This window comes from Canis aureus, chromosome 3 (assembly GCF_053574225.1).
Source record: "Canis aureus isolate CA01 chromosome 3, VMU_Caureus_v.1.0, whole genome shotgun sequence".
In the NCBI taxonomy this organism is placed as follows: domain Eukaryota; kingdom Metazoa; phylum Chordata; class Mammalia; order Carnivora; family Canidae; genus Canis; species Canis aureus.
The window spans coordinates 1,109,803-1,125,824 of NC_135613.1; the positions used below are offsets into that span (position 1 = coordinate 1,109,803).

Sequence of the window (16,022 nt, forward strand, 5' to 3'; positions counted from 1 at the left end):
TGTCATAATCTCCTAGAAGGCGGGGTGTTCAGAAGTTAGAAACAGACTCTTGTGTAGCTGTGCATGCCTTTGTATGAGGTACTCTGACATCTTAATTTGAATGAAAAATACCATTACTTTTTTCCGGTATGCTTTTGATTGTTCTGGTTGTTTGTTTCGTTCTGAAAAACTGCTACTTTTTCTGCCTGGCAACTCCTCTTAGTCTTCCTTGACCCCCCTCACAATCCTCCCTTTTTCGTTTTGTACATTGCTCTGTTGATGGGTTTATCACATCACATTAAATGTTTTTATTCGGTGGATTCATCTGCTGGTGTCTCCGGACTCTAAAGCTGTTTGAGGGCAGGGTCGTCGCCTGATTAATCTCTCTGTTCCCTGGATCAATCCCTGTAGGTCTAGAGCCAATACTCTTTGATTTGAATTGAATTAAACAAATGGTAAACGAATATTTGCAATTTTACCACGTGAATACAAAATGGGGTTAATTAGTTGAAGATTCTAGAGAAAGATTTGATGAGAAATCAAGTGCTGTTTCCCTTCCCTCTGATTTCCTGGTTTGTGATGAAGGATGTAAAGCTGTCGGGGTTTTATGAATCTTGCCACTAGCCAGAAAACCTTTCAAATATGATTCAATTTCATGCAGACAGAGACTCAGAGCAACTTGGCAGTTAACAGCTAATGGCTTTTAAGGGTTTAAGTCAGCCCTAAACATTATTCCAATGAGTTTTTGTGGTTTAATTACCTTAAAACATTAAGTAGTCAAAGAGTCCATCAATATAGAGACATTTAGAGATATCAAATGTGCACTGCTCACAAACACCGCCTTGAAGGTGTCTAATACAGAATCTTATTTTGCCCAAAAATGCATGTAAAAATAGTTTAAGTTTACCTATTTGAGCCTAAAGATGTGTGCCGTCATTACGCTAGGAGAAATGTGAATTCAAAGTGATTCTCTAAACAGCAAGGAAGAGCTTCACATCGCAAGGGACGGAGCCAGGTCTTCCCCACCCTGTTCTTACCCAGGTCCTGTTAACTTTAAGCAGTATGTATACTTAGTGGCTATGATCCCAGGCTTTGGATTTCACCAGTTCTGGGTTCAAATTTCACGCCTTCAACTTGTAGGGAAGTAACAGGACAACAAGCCTCAGGGAGCATAATAACAATAAGTATTCAGCTAAATTTTTATGAGGTTGTCATGAGACGACGCACGTAGAGCTATTCATAGTAACCGTTAATATGCGCTAAACATCCTTTTATTTTGAAAGAACTATTCTCATGGCTTATGGAAGAGAGAAAAAAATGAGTTTGAAGGGTCAGTATCCAACTTTAAGGCTGTATAAAAGGGCCTAATATCTTCATTGTGGTTTTCCTTATTTGGCATTTAATTAAAGAAACCAAAGGTTGTCACTTATTTTATGCACGATTCCAGGTATTTTCTTCTGCAAAACTCATTTTTATCCTTGGACTCACAATAACTTCATTACTCTTTTCAAGTCAAATCACATCCCAATCTCGACAATTCAAATTGGCCTAAGATCCCGCACTAACCAAATGTTAATATTTATGAGTAATGCATTTTGGGTTCAGAGATAGGGAGAGAAACCTTCTGGGAGGCAGAAATGAGTTATTGGCCTGCTATAGAATGTGTCACTTGGAAAGAGCTGCATTGAGGGAGAGATGATTCAAATGCACAATTTCAAGGGGGCAATGCAATCTAGTTTACTAATCTCTCATTGTACTAAGGTGAGGCTATTGTGAACACTACTGCTCATTAGCATCTCCATCCCACAGAATAATCCACATAACGGGTGCCAGTTTTATTCTCATTATTAAGCAATTCCCATATTTGCATTTTTTTCATTAAGCCATCATTTAAAAAATTACGAGTAGCCCAGGGTAAAGGCAGATCATTTGAACCATGTAATCATGAGCATCCTATGTCAGACCATGGCGGTTTATTTTTAAATTTGAAAGTCTCTAAGTAATTCACGTGCACATCTCATGATCTCCGGGGTCACAGGTCTCTCTTCATTTCTTCGTCTTTCACATTCCGTTTTGCTCCCACAAGGCCAGCTGATCTCTCTCCTATGATGGGCCTGTGTGGAGCCTGCACCTGAAATCTGTTGCTCCGTTCTGATCTCACAAACCGCAAAAGGTTTTGCCTGGCCGCGTGGGTGGCTCCGACAGGTGGGTATCTGCCTTCAGTTCAGGTCATGATCCCCGGGTCCATGATCCCCGGGTCCTGAGTATCTGAGTACCCATGTGGGGCTCCTTGTTCAGGGGGGAGTGTGCTTCTTCCTCTCCCTTTGCCCCTCGCCCCCTGCTTGTGTGCTGTCTCTCTCAAATAACTGAATAAAATCTTTAAAACATGTTTTTGCCTATTATATGCTTAGAAGAAATGGTAGATTTTTTTTTTTTTTTTTATCATTAGGGAGATAACAGAGAAGTTGGGACAGGCTAATGGAGAGCTACAACTTAACATCAGTGACTTGAAGCTGGGCAAACCCAGTCTCCGAAAATCAGCATATAACACCTCCCCGCTCCGCCCCAGGAAGGGAAACTTCCAAGTGTTAGCTCAGAGATTTCAATTAGATTACAACAGGGGATCTGAACTGACGCTCAGCTGTGGGAAAGAGTAGCTTAACAAAGGAAAGAAGACGATGTATAAGCTTTTCTACTTCTTTACTTCAGGCCTCCTTAGCTTGAATCTGGTATTAGTCCCATCAGCCAACGCCCTGGTACGAGAAAAATGATAATCCTAAACACCAACAGCTTCAGTTCCCAGTATCTGGCTGCATCTAGATGGTCCTCTGAGCGTCGGGGGAGAGGAAGCTGCATGTGAGAGACACAAGACGGGTGTGAGGACCGAGGACGTAGGTCACATGAAATGCACGTGTAAATTATATTGTGAATATAGATCTAAGGTGCCATTCGATTAACAGAATAATGGTTCACTGTGAATCACCAACGTATTTATTAGCTTTTAATTGCCCTAATAATCATGATAGTAGAAAGTACTAGGATAATTATAAATTTGTCTGTATTGTGCTGCGGTTGGATAGGGATGGGTTTGGAATCGGCCAGACCCAATTAACCCCGTGGTCTCGTTCTGAGAGCTGCACGGCATTGGACAGTCAATGTACTTTATCTCATTTCCAGGTTTAAGAGTCAGAGATGATGTATCTAAAGCACGTAGCATGGTGCCTGGCACACAGATACTCAGCATCCCAGTCCTTACCCTAAGACATTTCCATCATACAAAGAGAGAGTGAGTTTCTTTAGAAATAAAACCGAGTTGGTACCCCTCCAAAGGGGCTCGAGGCAAGGGGGCGGTGAAGCCCAGAGAGTACATAGATGGACCCGGGTCTCCATCCTGGCTGGTTAAGTGAGGTCTGGCAGGGGCTGTGATGAGACCCGAGACAGACCTTGGCCTTCAGGGCTGTTTTAGTCGCTGTTTCACAGGGTAGCCCAGGAGGACATTTCCACTCGGAGGCACCTTGTTTCACGCAAGCTCACCATTAAACTCCCTTAAAAGCTGATACTCCCTGCCAGCATCACTAGCTTCTGCCAGAAGAGGGTTAGAAATCAAATTCCCCCATCGGTTGTATCAGAGAAGAAGCTATTGAACAATTCCTTAAGTCCCTGGCCAAATTTGTCCTTGAAGGGACTCGAGGTTTTTATAGGTAAGTTGCGGAATCTCTCTAAGTATCAGTTCCCTCATTAGTAATAAATAGGGTGCTGACAATGAAACCTGATACACAGGGATGCTGTGTGCCATTTGGTTCTATCCCCGCTCGGGTGGGGGTGTTTGTTTGTAGGGAAGATGCCTCAGCTGCTCCAGCCCCCGGTAGCAGGATCTCACCCGTGACAGGGTAAAACTGAAATGATAGCCAAGGTACGACCGTTTTTCTCATCTTGCTTCCACTTTCACTATGTTCTGGATCATGGTCCCCAAGTAAAATCAAACTCTCTCCCCTCCTCCTAATAGGCCAGTGCCTTCAAACTGCTGTCACATTAGGTGTTGTTAATAACCACACCTCCAAACTCCCGAAGAAGACGTTAAATGGTTCCATCCAAAACCACCATCACCATCATCGTCATTTGTCGAACATTCTTTATATGGCAGTTGCTGAGTTCTGAATGTTTGTGTTCCCCCCCCAAAGTCTCATATGTTGAAATTTTAACCCAATTAAAATTTCACTGTCACCCAAGGTGACGGTATTTGGAGATGAGGCCTTTGGGCAGTGATTAAGTTATGAAGGTGGAGCCCTCCTGTCTGGGATTTGCGCTCTTATTAGGGAGATCCCGCAGAGATTCCTACCGCTTCGACCATGTGAGGACCCAATGAGAAGTAGGCAATCCGTCATCCAGGAGAGGGCCTTCATCAGAACCTGATAATGCTGGTGGCTCCATCTCAATCTTCAGCCTCCAAAACTATGAGGAATACATCTCTGCTGTTTATGAGCTTTGTTTCAGCAGCCCAAGCAGAATCAGACAGCCTCATTGAGCTGTGGTACGGTCATTGTCTCATTGGATCCCCAAAACTACTTTACAAGGTAAGGGTTATTATTATTCCCATTTTATAGATGGGGGAAGATAAGGCTGATTTTGATGAATAATAGGCCCCAAGTTTTAGAGAGCTCGTCGAGGCTGGAGTCGGAGCCATGTTTTCTGGTTGTGATGCCCATTTACATCTCTTCAGATGTTACATCTAAGGTTGAGCAACTAAAAATAAGTGACTTAAAATCACGAGGGTATTTTCGTACCACGTAACTTGGTCATTGGTCAGCCATCACTTCAGTGTGACAATGATGAGGTTATTTGTTCATTTTTTTTTTAACATAAAATGTCTTTATCTTTGAGAAAATATCCTATTCTTATTAGAACCAGCATTGTCGCAAGTGTCAACATATCTGCTCATAAGTATCTGTAGATAATATGTTCCTGGATTGTTTTAATTTATAGCAGGGCGGGAAGAGTATTATGCACATCAGTCTTATAAATCATGTGACATAAATAACAGCTGCATTTAGTGCCAAAGCAATTATTTTCTTCTGAAGTAATCATTCATTTTTTAGTGGGAACTGGAAATTTGCATGCAGCATTGTCTCCCTACATCATTTGGGTGAGGCTCCTTTACTCAATTGTCTGGATGTTTAATACTTGACAATTAGTTTTTATTTGAGAATTGTCAAGATCTACTAACACTTTTTTTATTTTTGCCTGGGTAAGGAGCAAGACTGTGTTTATGGTAACGGTGATACCAGCGCCTGTTTTGCTGTCAGCCTTGGCGGGATGATGCAGAACCGGTGTAAGGAATCTGTAGTGCCTGGTGCTGTGCTCTGCTCTCTCATGTGTTAACTCGTTGTCAAATAATTTGGAAAAAAAACTACTATATGCTGGGTCTGGTACTGTATCCTGGGTACACAATGGTGAATACAACAGAAACCCATAGACCTAAACACCAATTTCAAGAATGTTTTTGTCCAGGGTAAGAGGCAGACAACAAAAATGAGAAAAACTATGGATTTCAATAAGTTCCATTAAAAAGTAGAGATTGTGAAAGAGAATTGCTTAATGAACAGGGACTGTGAGGACTTAATTTTTATCAGGGCTCTGAAGACTACTTCTGCTACTTCTACTAAGAGCCATCTTGGCCAGGAGAGGGCAAGGGAGTGTTCCAGGAAGAGAGAAGAGAACGTGTTATTCTCTAGAGCTGGAAACAACTGGATGTTTCGAGGGACTGAGGGAAGGCCTGTATAGATTGGACGTAGTGAGCAAAGATGAGCTGTAGCTCAGGGTGAGGTCACAGAAATTGATGGAAAACAATGACATTTCACAAAGTTAAGAAGTGTTCTCTGGGCTACTAAGCTAATTAATGGTCGTTTGAACCCAGGTTTCTATGACTTCAAATCCCAGCTTATGCTCTGTGGGTCCCTAGAGTTGAACCATTCAATACAATGATGACAATTAGTAATAATAATCATAATCACAGTAGCTAACTGGATTTGGTGCTTCTATGTCAAGCATTCTTCTTCTTTTTTTAGGATTTTATTTATTTATTCATGAGAGACACACAGAGAGAGCAAGCACTCTTCTAATCACTTTTTATGCACTAAAGAACTTAATCCTCGTGTGAAACCTATGTGGTATTTCATTCTTTGTGTGAAACTTAACCTACTCCCCGTGATGCGTGTGTGTAGAGGTTACACAACTCGTCGGTATCACACAGCTAGGAAAGGAGGGACTTGAATTTGAATCAAGGGTTCTATGACACTTTAGAGATTGGACTTGCAGTCCTCATCTTAACAACAGATTACAATATTATTATTATCATTATTATTATTATTATTATTATTCTATTTACCAAAGCCCTGTGAGACTAGCAGTTTCTTTTACTTGAACTGTTTGAGAGAAAGTTGTTGCCACAACCCCTGAAAACCTTAGCAAAAATATCTACAACCTAGACACTCTCTTGCCTTACCACGATGGAGCCATCAATATCAGAAAAATAAAATTGATACCTATTTTCTAATTCAAGACTTCATCAGAACTGTTCAAGTTTAACTTATTGCTCCAATAATGTTTTTTTTTAGCAAAGGGATCCAGTCCAGGATCATATGTTGCGTTTAGTCGTATCGCAAGGTCATGTTTGCTTTGTCTCCTTCATCTCCAGAATTCCTCATTCTTGGCATGACTTTCATGACCTTGTCACTTTTGAAGATAATAGGTCAATTGTTTTACATAATCTCTCTCAACTTGGGCTTATCTATATTTCCTTATGATTAGATTCATATTATACAAAGCTTTGGGCAGGAATGTGATGGAAATATTGTTGTATTCTTGTCATTGACTCCTGTCAGGTGATCTACAGATGCATTATGTCCCAATTTTGAATATAGTAATGTTGATCACTTGATCAAAGTGGTGTCTCTGAGTCTCTTCATGCTGTTTGTGCTCCAACAGCCTGGGTGGGCTTCAGCTGCCACTCGCAAGACCCCGGCACAAACTCCTCCCTTACCTATTTGAGCTTTGACTTCCTGTGCCTGGCCACTCATTCCCCCCATGGTTGTGTCCTAATCATCTCCAAATGGGTATCACTTGCACCCGTGCAGGTTCTGATCCTCCTAAACTTACACAATCCCATTTAATGGCTGTTGGACAGAATTATAGAGTAAGGAAGAAGAAAGGAAGGGAGGAAAGAAAGAAGGCTATATGATAGCTTCTAATTAAAAATAAAAGACAGAGAAACCAGCTCCTTTCATTTAATAAAAGTGCTCAAAGTGACGCTAGCTGAAATAACGTTGAACACATTGTTCTTTCTCATTACACGTCACAGAAATTATTGCCCATGTCCAAAGAACAACCAAACAAAAAAAGTATTGTTCATCTGAATTTACTTCTTTCAACAAAACACAATTAGGATACACTCCACATAGAGTCCAATAGCCATTATTTGCAAGAGGTCCAACATTCTACATGCACTGATACATGTATTATATACACGTATTATACATATCATGGATTTTAGGGTGCTATGATCCCTTAGTCCGCCTTGCTCTATCTGCTGTTCAGCTTTTTAATCACTGGTCTCAGGAACTTAGGTGTTTTTCTAGTGGGAAGAAGCTGGGTCATTAATCATTATGTATCTAGGTTCTTCTTTCAACTCCATTCTGGACAATATAAATGTGAAACTGGAGAATGCAATTCTGCTTTTCCTCACTTTTAGGCCATGATACTCTTCACATCTGCCTCGAAGCTCCCTATCCATAAAGGCAACAGCATAGTAATTTTGAGAACACGTTTTGGGGTCAAGTCCAAGATCTACTACTTGCAACTTGACTTTGACCACATGACTTATTTACATGAGCTTCAGAATCTTTACCTCTAAAATAAGCACTATTTGTGATATTGTAAGGACCAGGTGCAGTATTTTAGGTAAAACAAACAAACAAACAAAAAAATGTTTTTGTATGGGAGAAGAAAGTGGTGCAATATTATCAACCCTGGACCAAGATTATGAATTCTTAAACCGCTTAACAAAAAAAATACCAAGTTTGCTCCCCAAAATGAAACAAAACGAAACAAAATAAAACAAAACAAAACCAATTTGGCTCATGGATTAAAAAACATAGGCTTAAATGTATCGAATGGTTTTTCATACCTGACAGCTACGCTCCTTTGCAATTCGTTAATTTCTCTCTCATAACAAAATTTGTGTTTTATTTATGAATCATGGATGTCATGCCCACTGGGCTGCAATCTTAAGGGCAGCAATCAGGTTTTGTTGCTATATCCTCAGCACTTAGCAAAGTTACTTGTAACATAAAAGATGCTTGATGTATATGAGTACTGAAAGATGGAGGGTAGTAGAATTGTGGAAATTTTAGATGAATGGATTTAAGGATAAAAGAATAAATTCATGAAAAGATAAGTGGACAAGAGAATAAATAATTATAACAAAGTGTGGATAAAAAATTTGGTATTTATCAAACATCCATTATGTGCCGAACAACCAAGTGGCTATTTTACTTATATATCATCAATACCTCATTAGGTTATTGTGTCATAGAAGAGGAAAGCAAAACTTAAGAAAATTAAAAACAAAACACCAAAAGCATAGTTCATGCTTTTGACTTTACCAAAAGAACTCTAAAAGAAAATAGTTATTTCTGTTTCAATACGACATGTAATAGACTCTATCTATTTAACATGACAGAAATATTTGCTATTTATCCAGGAGATTGGATTGCACAATTATTAAGAAAACCGAGCATAGTCTAAGTTGTTAAGGCAGATAAACTGCACAATCCATTAGAGAAAAATAAAACAAAAGATTTGGTGAGCATTTCTAAATATAAACAAGCCTATGGTTTTCTCTGCAGGAGACACAATTTTATTTATTTTCTATTTCTGGATTCGATCCAGTAGTGTCAGAGATGAAGAATTAAACCTATACAATATCTTTGAAGGATAACTCTGAGAGATTATGTGGGCAAAGAATTTATAGGCTCGTACAGATCACCACTACAACATTATTTATAGTTTCTTGGTAAAAGCTCGTGTCTGTGAATGGGAAGATGGTAACTAAAATGTGAGGAAATGGAGCTTACAATAGAAGTGTGGTTAAAGGAATCCTGAAATGGGAAGCACGTGTCTAGTGGCCATTTATAGAGTAAATGTGGAATAAGAATACTTCCTAGAATCTATATCTGAATCTGAATCTAGAATGTAGCTCTAAGTACTTGGGAGGAAAAGTCAAAGAGGTCTGTTGCCTGCCCTCCAGTGTCTCCTGGTCTGTAGGGGTGACGATATTGGGGGAATATATAGTTTCAGAGATCTGATAAATGTTTGTGTCGCAGAGTGAAAGAAGCACTGAGAATATGGGCTGAAGGAGTTTGTGATGTTCTCTAAAATAGGTGGTTTTTTTTTTTTTTTTTTTTGTTCATGAAACATGAGCAGAGCTCTGCCAAATGGACAAGGTGAGGCTCATAATTTCTCAGCCTACAAGGTGAAACCACAGCAAGATGGACAAATACACACTTGGGACTTGAAATGACTCCTTATGACTTTATTTATTTTTTCCCCTTTTTTTTCCCTTATGACTTTAAAGGCTGCATATGGCTCTGATGTCCACATAGAAAGGTTTGTTGTGGAGTGTGGCAGCTGAGGCTGAGAACCTGTGGCCAGGCCGTGAACCAAAGAGGAAAGTGCATGGAAGCACATGTTTATCTTTATTTGCTGTCATTTTGGGGCCCCTTCAAATTACATATATAAAATTATATATGTTAGTGTAGTATATATATAAAATATATAATAATATATATAATTATACACAAAAGAAAACAATTTCTTTTATGAGAGAAAAGTTAACAAAGTGCTTTCATATACTAAGGAGCGTAGCTGTCAGGTATGATAAGCATTTGAGACATTCAAGTCTGTGCTTTCTAGTTTGTTAGTTATTTTATTATACACTTTATTATTGTTAGTTATAAAATTTATTATATAATTAATTATTATATAATGTATAACTGTTAGTTATTTTTATTATATAATTTATTATATATTAAATATACTATATATTTAGATATAATTTCCAAATATATACACATCTATTCACATATGTACTCAATGCATATATACATATGTTTGTATATATGTATTTTTAAAGATTTATTTATTGTATTTATTTTTTATTTATTTTTAAATATTTTATTTATTTATTCATGAGAGACACAGAGAGAGAGAGAGGCAGAGACATAGGCAGAGGGAGAAGCAAAGAGATTTATTTATTTTAAAGACAAAGAGCATGTGTGAGCAGGGGAGGGGCGGAGGGAGAGGGAGAGAGAGAGAATCTCAAGCAGACACCCTGCTGAGTGTGCAGGCCAACATGGGGCTGAGATCATGACCTGAGCTGAAATCAAGAGTCGGACACTCAACCAACTGAGCCATGTAGGCGCCCTTATATATTTTCTTTTTTTTCTATATATTTTCAAAGTATAAGTTGTGAGCTACGGTTTTATCAATTAGTACAAAGGATAGATCATTTTTTAAAGAAATTTTTATTTACTTAAGTGATCTTTGCATCCAAAGTAGGATTCGAACTCACAACCCTGGGATCAAGAGTTGCACTGAGCCAGCCGGTTGCCCCGCATAAGAAGAATCTTGATCCTCCTTTCATTTTGCAATTTTTGTTCTTTTCTCTTATAGGAATAGTCACATATTGAGTGATCATATTCCTTCTTGTTTCATTTTGTGTAGTATGCAAAACTTGAATGAATGATGAAAAGATCTTCTTGTGCCCTTCCTTATTATTTTGAGTCCTGATGAGGCATGATCTTACTCGGATTAGGAAAATCACAACATCTCAGTGAATGGCCTGATAAGGAGTGCGGTCAGTATCCACTTTCGCCACCTCCATGTCATGCCAGGCTTCTTGAAACCAGTTGTGTTCTGCTCCCTAATTAGTCCCCAAAAAGAGTCTTTTCTAAGGACTTTAAGGTACCATTTAGCTTTTGTGTGGGGTGTACCATGAGAATGTACTTTTTGGACCCTAATTTCCCAACTTACATCATTATTCCTAGAAATGGGACTGCTGAGTCCTATTCCTACACACGGGACTCTGTCAGTGATTTCTGAAATGCCAATTGATATCTGAATTTTTTTGAAAGGTCCAAAATAAACAAATCAATAAAAATAGCATTGGATAGCAAAATATATGAATTGTCCTAATCCCTTTACTTATTATTGGATGAGAATGGGTATATCAAGCAACGCTTGATTCACCAAAATGCTGGCTCCGTCGCAATTACCGTTCCTCTTCTCTATGAGACTGCATTTCGTGTCACTCATATTTTGTATTTGAAAGGTATCTTTAGTTTTCCTAAGCAAGTTATTGGTTTTTTTTTTTTTAATAAGATAATGCAGTTTGGTTTTTTTGAAAAGCGAAGACTCTAGACTCTCCGTTCCCTTTCTTCTGAAAGGCAATCATTTGTTGGAAACAGTAAGCCAAGAACAAAAGAATCCTAGTGGCATGATGAAAGCTTGGAGAATATTCTCAGAAACGTTCCCCAAATAAGATCTTTAGGAGCCGGTAAATTAAACTCCTGATACAGTGTCTCATTGGCCCTAACACACAGGGCCATCTGATTATTCCTCCTCATAAATGGCCAAATTAATCTCAATCCCTTTAAAAGGTATTATTCCTGTAGCACTCAAGAGCATGTGGTTAGTTTACTGTCACTCATGAAAAGTTCTGTTTCTCTGGTAGTAACTGATAAAGACGGGGATTTCTCAAAGTCAATCACTCAAAATAAAGAACTTAAATCCATTTTAGCATACCTCTGGGAAGCAGATCTGCATTAACCTAGTCTAGGACTTCTCTGGCAATAATAGGGTTTAAGGGAGTGCACAGCCACTGGTGATTTCTGCAAGTGATACAATGAGGGGACAGAGACAATGAGGCGAACATAAAATGGGACCTGGGATTAAGGGATCTCCCACTCAGCCATGTGTAGAGTGTTGAAAATTAATGTGGTATTGTTTAGCAAGCAGCTGTCAAGTTATTGTAATTTGCAATTTTTTTTTTCTTCTTCTTCTTCTCCTTCACTGAAGGCATATTAGAAATGGCTTCATTTCTGAGAGGGATGACAAAGTTAATCCTATTTTGAGTTCCATTTGAAGAAAATGACACTTAAAGCTTGTTTTGCATTTATCAAATGAGCCAGTGAGTTCAACGTTTACTGAATGCCTTCGAATGGAAGACACCGTGTTAGATACCAGGGTTATAAAGATGAGCGGAGAACAGTCACTTCTGTCAAGATATTTAACGTCTGGTGGGAGTTACAGAGTAGAATTTGTGGTTTTCTGAATCTGTAAGTATATGAGTAGAGGTAAGCAAAGGGTGGGAGGGGATGCATAGGTGGACCTCATGGGTTGCCTGAAAGTCTACAGCCGGTGGCGTGAGGACAAGCCCAGAGGAGGCAGAGTGGTGCCCAGGCAGGGTCTTGGGTGGGGCATGGCTCTTCTGAGGTCTTTAACCTATCCGGAGATAATCTGTGCTCACAGAAGTAGCCCGTTGCCTTAGAATTATATAATAATGCATGTGAGAGACACTACAATTACATGCACGTGGCCAGAGTGCCGTGTTTTATCCTCCAGCGTCTAGCAGCGTCTGGTATCTTGTGTGCACAAAGTAAAGGCTTGAATAAATGAATCAAAGAATGACAGCAATTCAGTCATTCCTGAACAAAAAAAGCTTTTGAGAACAGTCGTAGCGGCCCAACATGCACATCCAAAAGAAACAAAAGCACAAGGCTATCAGCGTGATACGAAATAGAAGTTCAGAAGCTAGGACAAGAACAGACGCTTGAGGACTTGGGGGTCGAGGGTGGGAAAGAGAAGTTGCTTGGGACATGGGCTACGGTAAGTGAAGGGATGCTTAGGGATAAGTCGTAAGAGGTGGTGGGTTTTGAGGGTGCAGGGCAGTTGGTGGGTTTCACAGTACGGAAGGGAAGTTGTTCAGATGAGCTGCAGAAATAACTAACTAACTAAACAATTTAATAGTTAACGAAAAGGACCTTCATCCCTTCACATCCACTTTATGCCAAGGCACACCAGATGACGATTGCTTTAGATTTCTCTGAGCCCCTCCCAACATTGCTCTGCTGATAAAAACCTCCCAGTCATAAGGACTGCCCTGCACCCAAATAGAAATGCCATAAAGTTTATTTTGATAAATTGTACTCATCCCGTATCTGAGAGGTCTGCTACGGATGGAGCATATATCAGATGAGTACCTGGGTTCCCACTTGCGGGGGACTTCCTACCTGCCAGTTGGTCAGAAGCTCATCAGCCACTGCAGTCTTATTTTGATCCATTGCATCTTATTTTTTTCTGCAGCCGCAGGACTTGGCATCCAGACAGAAGTGTCATCACTTGGTAATGGATATACTTGAATCAGCCAAACCACCCATTCAGCAGCAGGATATTTGACAGTCTTCCTGATTAAAGAAAAGAAGGTGCTTTACAAAAAAAGTTCCTCTCATTTTCATGAGTTTTCAAAGTTGGACTTCTGTTTTCTTATTTATTTATTTATTTATTTATTTATTTATTTATTTATTTATTTTTGGACTTTTGTTTTCTATCTGGCAGCTGTTTGTTTCTAATTTTCCCGGTTTAGGTGAACCAACTGTAGGGGAAATAAGGAGAACGCAAAGATGTCATTCTGAGGCAGAAGGGCAATAACCTGGATTACAAACTCAGATCTACCACTTTTCAGATGACGAGGTTAATCAGCCAACTCCTCTGGGCTTCAGCTTTCGGTAAAATCCATCATTCACCTATACATTCATTCATTCAACAGGTATATACCGAAAACCTAGCATGCAGCCATCTGGGTGCTAAGAATACAATGGTGAGAAAACAATCCACAATTGTCAATGGATTGTAAGGGATGAAAACTCTCCCTTTCTTCCCTTCTAAGTCTTTTGACTGCTCTAATAAGTAAATTGGCCTAAGACAGACTAACAGGAGAGAAACAAATCTAATTCTGTATATATGGGAGCTCATAAAAATATGGAACTCAAAGAAGAGTGACCAGTGCAGGCAGCTTTAATACCTTTAGACAAAGAAACGATATGTTTGTGAAGAAGTGAGAAGACGGAAAGGTTTGGGCTTGGGGTGGCCAATTAGTGAAGCAGAAACAAGGTTTATTTATATGGCCTTCTTGTTCCTTAAATTCCCTGCTTTGGAGATGAGGGAGTCCGGGACAGGGAGGGTACGTTTCCCATGGGAGATTTATTTTTGCTTTCTAGGGTTCAAAGGAGGCTCAGAGTGTGTTTCTTGCATTGGCTGTTTCTTAAGTAACCCTAAGTCAAAATAATCAATATGCCCGAATGGCCTATTTGGGGCTGGCGTATCCTCCCCCTCAGGATCCTGAAGCTTAATATGCATCATGTTGACTTGAAAGGTTCCCATACATATACCGGGGACTTTTTTAATCTGTTCAGAAAGATGCCCGTGCAAAACGACACTTGAATTGAGATCTAAAATCTGAGGATACGTTAACCAGGAGAAAAGGAGCAGAAAAGAGTTTTCAAGGCAGAGGAAACAGTACTTGCAAAAGCCCTGTGGTTGGGACTGGCTGTGGAAGTCTGAGGAAAGGCCAGTGCAAATCTAACACCCGAGCAGAGAAATGATGGGGCTTTATCAGGGCTCCTCCATCTTTCCTGTGCACATAAAATACATCTGGGGGTTTTCTTTTCTTTTCTTTTCTTTTCTTTTCTTTTCTTTTCTTTTCTTTTCTTTTCTTTTCTTTTTTCTTTTCTTTTCTTTTCTTTTTTTCCTCTTCTTTTCTTTTCTTTTCTTTTTTCTTTTCTTTCTTTCTTTTCTTCTTTTTTCTTTTGTTTTTTTCTTTTCTTTTCTTTTCTTTTCCTTTCTTTTTTTCTTTTCTTTTCTTTCTTTTCTTTTCTTTTTTCTTTTCTTCTTTTTTCTTTTCTTTCTTCTTTTCTTTTCTTTTCCTTTCTTTTCTTTTTTCTTTTTTCTTCTCTTTCTTTTCTTTTTTCTTTTTTTTCTTTTCTTCTTTTTTCTTTTCTTTCTTCTTTTCTTTTCTTTTCTTTGCTTTTTTCTTTCTCTTCTTTTCTTTTTCTTTTATTTATTTTTTTGGGGGGTTTCTTTTCTTTTTTTGCTTTTTGTTTTTTTTGTTTGTTTTGTTTTTTTGTTTTGTTTTTGTTTTTTTGGATTTTCTTTTTTTAATTTTTTTAATTTTTTAATTTTTATTTTTTATTTTATTTTTTTTATTTTCTTTTAAATGCAGGTTCTGGTTTGGCAGGTTTGAGGTGGAGCCTGAGGACAGCAGCTCCTCCAGAGGGCCCTCCGAGCCGGTGGTGTTCCTGGTCCAAAGACCACCCTCTGCATAACAAGTGCTGGATGGAGAGTGATTTCCCCCGGGACCAACCAGGGGATTGGGTTCTTTTAGAAGTACCCAGAAAAGGCGGGGATGGGATGTTGGGCCTTCCACAGCTGCAGCCTCGCCTTCTCCTACTCTTGCTCTTTCCTCCTCCCCCCTGCCCTGTTTTAGCTTCCACCTAGCAGAGACAGAGAGGGGAGCATTTGCCCCACTACAGAGAGCCTTCCCACCCAGGGCTCTGCAGCAAGGGTCCTCTGACTGCAGTTTCACAGTGACGGTTTGACCAATCTCTGTCGCGGGGGCAAGTTACTGACCCATCTTAGGTCCTACGTGCACCCTGGCCAGGTGTAGCCTGATTTACCTCCATGTGCAGTTATCAAGATATCAACACTGAATAAAGAGCAATTGTGAGCTTATCAGTGAGTCGGTCGATGTCTCCTAATAATATCAAAACAATAGATGAAATTTAAAGCTGTAGTTCAGGATTTATTAGGGCTTAGGCAAGAAACAGAAAGAGATGTCATTTTACCCTCTAATAATTCTATTTATTTATGCACTAACACGAGTAAGCAATCGTTATTTAGGAAAGAAACCAAGAAAATGACAAATTAAATAC

General features: G+C 39.3%; 1 long non-coding RNA gene across 3 annotated transcripts; it reads left to right on the forward strand.

Annotated features, from left to right (window-relative positions):
• The first annotated feature begins 20 nt into the window (after positions 1 to 20).
• On the forward strand, positions 21 to 15,803 carry LOC144306235 (uncharacterized). Of its 3 annotated transcripts, none has more exons than XR_013373259.1 (9): positions 21 to 78; positions 2,066 to 2,184; positions 2,689 to 2,870; positions 3,816 to 3,892; positions 3,986 to 4,553; positions 12,112 to 12,371; positions 13,399 to 13,561; positions 13,679 to 13,820; positions 15,314 to 15,803. It is a non-coding gene; the product is annotated as an uncharacterized LOC144306235 (long non-coding RNA). The 3 variants fall into 3 exon arrangements; XR_013373256.1 differs by having other exon boundaries at positions 46 to 126; XR_013373257.1 differs by lacking the exon at positions 15,314 to 15,803 and adding an exon at positions 14,508 to 14,656 and having other exon boundaries at positions 46 to 126.
• Positions 15,804 to 16,022: the final 219 nt, after the last annotated feature.